This window comes from Phodopus roborovskii, unplaced genomic scaffold (assembly GCF_943737965.1).
Source record: "Phodopus roborovskii unplaced genomic scaffold, PHOROB, whole genome shotgun sequence".
Classification (NCBI taxonomy): domain Eukaryota; kingdom Metazoa; phylum Chordata; class Mammalia; order Rodentia; family Cricetidae; genus Phodopus; species Phodopus roborovskii.
The window spans coordinates 13,735,915-13,743,423 of NW_026126408.1; positions in this window are offsets into that span (position 1 = coordinate 13,735,915).

The following is a 7,509-nucleotide window of genomic DNA, read 5'->3' on the forward strand; positions in this document are numbered from 1 at the left end:
AATGAGAATCCTTTGGGGGAGCCCCCCACAATATAGATTCTCTCTTTCCCTCCCTCTCTCTTCTCTCTCTCTCTCTCCTCTCTTTCTCAATCTCTCATTCTCTCTCTTTCTCTCCCTCCCTCTCTCATCTCCTCTCTCCCTTCCTCTCTCTCCCTCTCTCCTCTCTCTTTCTCCTCTTTCCCTCCTTCCCTCCCTCATCCCTCTCTCCCTCTTCCTCCCCCTCTCTCCTCTCTTTCTCTCTCTCAGGCACACAGGGACACAGGTCTTACTTTAACTAGGCTGGACTCCTGGGCTGCCCTGGGGAAACACAACCCAGTGACCCACTTGTTCCCTGGCCCCTGCTTTCCCACAGCCAAGCAATCAGAGCAACACAGTTCACTCCCCCTCTGACTCAGTTTCAGTTCCTGCTGGCTACAGACTCAAGCGTCTCAACTTTGCCAGCTCAGGGACAGCACTGGGTTTGCTTTTTTCATGGGATTAGAAATAGAAGGGGCCTGGGAACCTGCTCCAGTCCTGAGGACAGGCTCATCCCGCTGCTTGACACAGGAAAATTAGCAACAGTGTCTAGTAGTGAGATACCATGTTGCTATTAATAGCGTCTTAATTGATTCATTGTAACTTTTACAAATGAAAACAAGAATTAGCACCTTCCGTTTACCTATCTACAGCACTTGGGTAGATGCCAAGAGAGTAAGAGTTAGGTGCCAACTAGAGATGGGGAGGGGAGCCCACAGACACGTACACAGTTTAACTTCTCAGAACAACTGAATACTGTAGATGTGATCCTAGCCTCTTTTTTTTTTTTTTTTTTAATAAAACTAAGGATGGGGATTTAGCTCAGTGATAAAGCGCTTACCTAGCCTAGCAAGGATCTGTGTCCCATCCCCACTGCTGTAAGAATCAGATCAAATGCGTAACTCAGCAAAGACATGAAGCCACACACTCAGCTTTCTCTCCTCCTCCTGCCTCTCCTTTTTGCCCTTTCTTCTTTCCCCTTTCCTTATAGCACAAGGAATTGATACAGCTCCATTTCTTTGAACTTGCACAGTCCAAAGAGACTCTTTGATCAAAGTATGTTACAACAGGCCTGGCATGTAACATTCATACACAGTAACTAGAGGCTTTAGGCAATGACCAAACAGTGCTTCTATGGGATTATATCACCAGAGATGATGTAGCCATCTTAGTTTTCATAATCCTCTGTTGTGATGCCCACTCAGCCACAAAATCACCCAACATCACATTTCTCTGAGCATGTCAACACCATTAAGTGACTCGTTGCTCCAATTGTTTTGACATTTCTCCCATGAGAGTGGCTTGTTATGATGGGTCCTGGGCTAAAACCACAATAAGCTGCAGTAAGGCCCTGGCTCTGAGGTCAGGCTGACCATAGTGGATTCTACAGGAAAGGACTGTGAAGCTGTCTGTGGTAACACTTGTTTGTAATTCTTGTACTTAGGAGGTAGAGGCAGGAGGATTAGAAGTTCAAGGCCATCTTCAGCTACATACTGAGTTTGACAGCTTGGACTACATGGTTCTGTCTCCAAGAACCAAAACAAACCAAAAAGTACTTGAGGGCAATCTTTGAATATGTGGCTAGGATGTCTGTGTGGCGACATAAATGTACATCATACCAGTTTATTTTCAGATTGTTAAGCTATAACAGCCTGGGAATGAAACAAACTATAACTTCAAAGTTAATGCCATATTTTCAGGTTGAAAGTCCAAACGCTTTACTGTCTGGAAATTTTTTTTAAAAACTGAAAATTGTTAGCAACGTTACAACTGCTAAGGAAATTTACCCAGAAATTACCAAAGACATCCAGGTCTGTAGAATGGTTCCAGGCTAAATGTGAAGTAATACCAATAGTTTTAATGAATACTTTTCCTTCTCTAGAGTTCTGGACTTTACTCTTACAATATTCTCTCAGCCCCTTAGAAGAAGCCTACTTTACAAGTGTGGGAAGTCATGCTTGGGATCATGACAAACCATGTTAAACATGGCAGTAAAAGTAGCCCCAGAAACAACTAGGGTTCATCCAGTGTGACCCCTCTGCTCTGGGCAACTGCCTTTGCAGGGCCTTGGCATGCGGAGGGTGACATTGGAGGCCCTACAGATGCCCCTGTCCCTTCACTAGCACACCCCTCTTTCCTTGGCATCTCCATGACATAGGCCTGCCGTAGAAGCCTCTCCATTCAAAGGACTCTCTGGAACATGTCTTTTGAGTCACTTTAGCAATTACCTGGAGAAATGAGTCCCTTTCTATTCTGGGATCTCACTTCCATCCCCACATGGAACTATCCTGAGTGACCTTTGGCAAACAGAACAGAGGAAGGGTACTGCCTAGAAACGCGGAGGTCGGGTGCTTGGGTGTTGGTGGTGACCTTTGCCCTCTCCCCTCTCAAGCACAATGCATCATATTCCAGGACATGTTCCACATAGTTCATATCTGCCACCTTCTTGGTCTTTTGACTTTCTGAGACCCTTGGTAGGACAGTTCTGCAGACAGCCAAAGGAAGGCATTGGAGAAATGCCTGGGAAAGCCATAGTTACCCAGGCTCAGCTTGGGAGGGGACAATGAGAGGACATAAGTTCAAACACACTTGTGGAAAGATTTGACTGGGATTTGATACCATGTTTGGTATCTGAGCCAGGATTTGGTGAACTCTGTCCCCCTCGTGCCGCCTCAATGCCCCTTCCGAGCCTGAAGTATATTTCAGATGGCAGGACATCTCATCTTGCCCCAATGCTCTCGTGGCATGGGCTGTGAATTACACAACCCACATGGCTGCCTGCCTGTCTCCACCCCCAGCCTCCCAGACCCAGCAGTCCCCCAGTCTCACCCACTACCACAGCCATGTACGAAACTCACTCTAGACTGGAGCCCAGCACAGCCGTATTAATGTTCCGGGCTAATTAGCTTGTCAGAGTTGAGGCCTGTGGACTCTGGAGCCAGCCAGCCTGAGTCAAATGCTGGCTCCACCACTTACTAAGTGCATGAACTTGAGCAAGCCACTTGACCTCTGTTTCCTCCTCTGAAGAATGGGACTCCACAATCTGATGGGGTCAGCAGAAGAGCTCAATGAGTCGGGACATGTCTAGTGCCCACAGTACACCTATCTGTTCCTGGTATCCATGGAGACTAATTCCACTTGCCCCACCACAAATCTACAGGTGCTTAAATCCCTTATAGAAAATACAACAATATTTACATACTGTGCATGAATATCCTATCATATACTCTAAACCCCTGAATTATTTGTGATACCCAATATAGTATAAATACAATATAAATAGTTGTTACACTGAATTGTGTGGGGAACAACGACGAGAAAGAAGTCTATGCATACTTAGTATAGTTACAAAGTCTTTCTGAATATTCTCAGCCTACGGCTGAATCTGGGAACATAGAACCTCAGCCACACAGTGCAAACAGTACTCAAAAAGCCTGTCTTCATTGTGATCTCCATGCAGAAACTGCCCCAGGTACTCCTTGTCCTTTCCATTCCTTTCTCTCTCATCTCAACGCTGTAGCATCAGCTAGCCCATCTCACCAAACACCACCTCCTCTACCTAACTGTTGTCTACCTGCAGGACACCTGAGGCATCTCCAGTGCCCTTCCCTGCCAGCTGTTCAGAGAGTTCAGGAGCTTGACCTGGGACCCTTGCTAGCACAGGTTTGTTTTTAAAGGCCACACTTACTGAGTAGTCAGTCCCCACACAAACCTATTAAGTAATAGCTTTCATACTAGCCAATTAAGATTTCCACTGCACACTGGGCATACCTTTAACCCTAGCACTCGGGAAACAGAGGTAGGTGGATCTCTGAGTTCAAGGCCAGCCTGGTCTACAGAGTGAGTTCCAGGGCAGCCAGGGCTACACAGAGAAACCTGTCTCAAAAAACAAAACAAAGATTCCACTACACCCTGGTGATCCCCATGGCCTCCCAAAGCTGGCATGTTTCCAATCCAACTGTGAGCTTGCTGAAAGAAAGAGCCCCTTCTCTCTGGACGATACAGTGAATGTGACCCTTCAGAGGTAAGGACCTCACTGCCTCTCACTCTGCTACTGTCCCTAGAGCTGTGTGTTCATGGCTGAAACTGGGTTTGACTTATTGGAGAGGTTGAGTGAACACACGGAGGGCCACCATCTGTGGGAGGTCCCCTGGGAGGAGTATCTACTCTTTCTTTCAAATCAGCTACCCAATGCGGGAGCCCCAGGGTCAGATGCCCAGCATGAGGAGCCCCAGGGTCAGGAGCCCAGCATGGGGAGCCCCAAGATCGGGAGTAGGTTTCCAAGACTGGTCCAGGTATGGCTGCTGCCTAGAGTCCTTCTTTGATGATGGTGGCCAGACTTGGAGATGCCATAGGAAAAGGAACATCAGGACTTCCTGAAGCTGAAATAACTTGGCAGAGATGGGCCTGTATAAACAGCAGGGGAGCTCATAGGTTTGGGCCCTAGATGAGCAAAATCTCACCAACCCAGGCACCAATTCCTGCATCCAGGTGGGCTCATTTGGCACTTTCATCTGGAGATGGGAGCTGCTTTGGGGCAGAAGCAAAATTCGAAATCAGGGTGAGCATTAGACAAACTCGTGCTGAGCACCCACTCTGGGCTGACACTGGATTATATGAATGGTAAAACCATCCTTGTCACCAGAGGGCCAGGCAGGTAAGGTAAGGACATACCTTTGCCACCTAGGACCATGGCCTAGGATGCAGGATCATCACCTCTTGAGAGAATAGAAGATTGTCACTGTTTATAGTTGTGGCCAGTGGTTGGGGAGGGGGAGACTTCCTGAAGGAGGGGGCAGTTGGACAATTCAATTCCAAGTCCCTTGGCTTCAAAGATACTTTGTCCTTTTGTTCCATTGGAGTATAGGACATGTTCCCATACGTTTGATTATTGCATTCCCACAAGGTACCGGCTACTGTTCTAGACCCTGGAGACGTAGTTTCTCCTCTTCTCCAAAACTGCCCCATTCTCAGGGCCTGTGTGAGCCTGCCAACAGCCTTCCCATGCAGAGGAAGTGTGTCCTCTTGGTGGAGTTTGTTCCTGCCTCCAGGAGTGGCAGGCAAGGGGCAGGGTGATGGGAAGAGATGGTCCCAGCTGGCTGGCTGCTCTCTGGGCTGGGGTGGGAATCCCCCACCTATAAGCACAGCCTGCTGCACAGGGTGGCAATGAGGATGAGCAGACAGTCTGGGAACTGCTGCTGGCTGTCGCTGCTGTGTGAAAATGCAAGCAGTGTGCTCTGGTTCCTGCCCAGTGCCGACTCCTTACTGCTGCCAGACCAGAGCCCAGGCCTGATGGCTGTGCCCGAAGGAGATGGTAAAAATACCACAAAGTGCAAAGGAAACGGGGGTCACACCCATCCTGCCGCTCTCCCCAGGCTCAACTTGTCCTGCCCAACCCTAGGTTGTAGCACAGAGAACAACAGGTCAGCAGAGGCATGCTTCCTCCACTTCTACTCAGTCCTGGAGGGCATGTGCCCCTAAAGGGCCCACCGAGTCCACCTGGAAGCTCTGCCACCAGGTCCTAGAAAGGGGCACCTGGACAGGTGTCACGCCAGGAACATGCTTCCCATGCCACACCCATCAAAACAGCATTGGGGGCTTTTCTTCCTTATAAAAGGAGTAGAACACAGAAATCACCCATAACCCCACCCTCCTAACATGCCATGTTTACTGTGCAGCTGTGCAGAAGTGTTCAGCAGATACTTTGTATTTCTTCTGTAATGGACTTAACATCCCAACAGAGACCAGAGGAAGGAAGGGGCTTCCTCCCAGTCATTTTTAATGTTTATTTTGAAACAACACAAACCAATTTTTGACCCTGTTTTATCATTTAATGTTACTGAATACATTTTGACCATCTTGCTAACACACACACACACACACACACACACACACACACACCTACATACCTTTGGAGTATCTACCTAAGAGTTTACATTCTGTTTCCCTTCTTTTAGGACATTTGAATTATTTCTTGAATTCCATATTAGAAATACATTCCATTAGAATGACTTCTAATTTGCTGTAGGGAGGTTCTTGGGCCAGCCTGAAATTCAGCAATTATGTGACAAATCACAGGAATCCATGAGTAGAATGGCAGTGCCGAACCAGGCCTCAGAGACTTGGGGACAGGGGAACATAGAAGATTGCACTAGAATATTCTGGTAGAGTCAGGGTAGGAACTCTGAGTGTGTACCTTTAGTGAGACAAAGAGGCGGGTCCTGTGGGAGCATGGGTAGTTGTGTGATGAGCAAAGGAGGCCAGGACAGTGACATTAAGGAAGGGGGCCAGTGTGATGGTAGAGGGTAGACAACAAGGGGTAGAGGCTGGTAGCAAATGAAATTATCACCCTTCAGGAGTCAGAGGGTGGGCCTTGGAGCAGAAGCAGTAAACAGGAAGAGATGGAAATGAGAACCTTCTAGAAATCCTTTGAGCACTGAGAGTGGTGGGCACCATGCACAGTAGGGAAATCAAGGGGCTCATGGCCAGACAGCACTCTTAGAGGACACAGCAAGGTGAAGGGAAAGGAAGTAGGGGCTGGATTTCACTGCCTGCTTTCACAGCCCTGGGGCTGGGGTAGCCTGGAGACTTGGCATGGGCCACCAGGCTGGGGCCCCCAGAAGAATCTAGAAACCTGAATCAGCACAGGTGTGTGAGATGGGAAGAACAGAATTGCCGCCTCCATCTCAGAGGCTCAGGGAAAGGGGGAATGCCCTCCCCTGCCAGGCAGGGAGACCTGAGGCCTGGCCTGAGCAAAATTCAGCCTCACTGTCTAGACAGAGGCCATGAACTGTCAGGGACACAGGAGAGAGAGTACCCACACCTGCCCAGCAAACCCACGTGCTGGCAGGGGATACGGCCCCACCAAGCCTGGCATCTAATGGTCACCCAGAGAGCTAGAGCAACTGTTATACTCCTTGATGTTACAGAAAAAGCCCCAACTCTTGCCCAGCCACACCAGAGGTATGTGGGGAAGCCTCATGGTCTCAATGGCTGGACTGACTCCTCAGCACCTCCATCTAATGGACCAGTACACCACTGAGGTCACCTTGTGCATTCTGGGAAGACCCCAGCCACCAACCTCAGTGAACTTTCATGTTGTATGGGACCAAGGGGATGGGGTCTTCCGCGCTCCCCTCTGGAATACTTGCTGAGCATTGAGGAAACCCTCTAAGAGGCCTCAGACCTGGTCTACCATACAGAAAAGCAGCTGTGTTCCATGAGAGTTATGGAAGAAGACCATATGAGCAGAGGCAGAAGGAGCTGTTGAGAAAAAAGCCCAACCAAAACTCCATTGAGGCAGCCCTTGACACCAGAAGGTGCCAGACCTATCCAGCCACTATAGCCCAAGGCCCTCAGCTTGCAGCATGATAAACCTCCTGGCATGTTATGTGTACATTCCATGACAAGGCCCAGAGCCCCGAGAGGCCTCTCATACATTGCTAAGGGCCAGAGGGTTGACCTTGCTCTATCTGGTGGGCTGCACAGACCAGG